Source organism: Podarcis liolepis (assembly GCF_965112155.1).
Source record: "Podarcis liolepis genome assembly, chromosome: 13".
Classification (NCBI taxonomy): Eukaryota; Metazoa; Chordata; class Lepidosauria; order Squamata; family Lacertidae; genus Podarcis; species Podarcis liolepis.
The window spans coordinates 11,681,282-11,682,201 of NC_139573.1; positions in this window are offsets into that span (position 1 = coordinate 11,681,282).

Sequence of the window (920 nt, forward strand, 5' to 3'; positions counted from 1 at the left end):
TATAAATGTAGACTCGTCAAAATGAATCACACAAAACATGACCCATGATTTAATAGAATTACTGTTACCATGAAATTGTCACTTTCCATTCATTTCTTAAAATAATCAATACATGTAGGGGAATGGTTGGGTTGGTAATGAACATAGAGTCATTTCTTGGCTTCCTTGAGGTATGATGACACAAGCTGGAAACTGAATCTTGAGAGTGGCAGTGGGCAAGCAATCTTTGGCCGTTACTACTGGATTCTTACCTTCTTCTTCATCCTTACCTAAACATAAAGTATCTTTATTGCCTGGCTTCCTTCATTTACTTGCGCGAAATTTTTGAAATGGCTCAGCCTCTTTGCTAGTGCAGTTAGGCATATAGTGAAGACAATGTATCCAGATCCAGTCTTCTGAAATTTTATGGCTGTCTAACATGAACCTGATAGACGTTCACCCAAAATAGGGACAATATGGCTTGGGGCATGGTCAAATCTGCAGCACAGCCCTGCTGGATAGACTCATGGACTCATTATAAGACAGCTTCTCAAATGTTTGTGTTCCTTTTCATCTCTTCTCTCTGTACCCCATCACCTCCTCCTCAGGAGAGGTTCAGGGCCTCTTGGGGGGCATTTCTTTGGATGCAGGAGAAGAGAAACAGAATGTATAGGCATATAATCCATCGTTTCTTAAATAAACATAACCCCGTTTCATTTACAGCTCATATGCAACTATGCTGGATATAAAGAACAGATGATAACACCAGTGATCCCCCCCCCGGAGGGGACGCAGGGAGATGCATAACCTTAAACATTTTGTGCATCTAAGTTTGGCCTCATTAAGGGGCAGAATTTCAATATGAGTAGGAAAATGAGAGTACCACTAAACATTTTATCTCCTTTTTATAAAATAAGCACTGGATATGACAATCTCTTCTG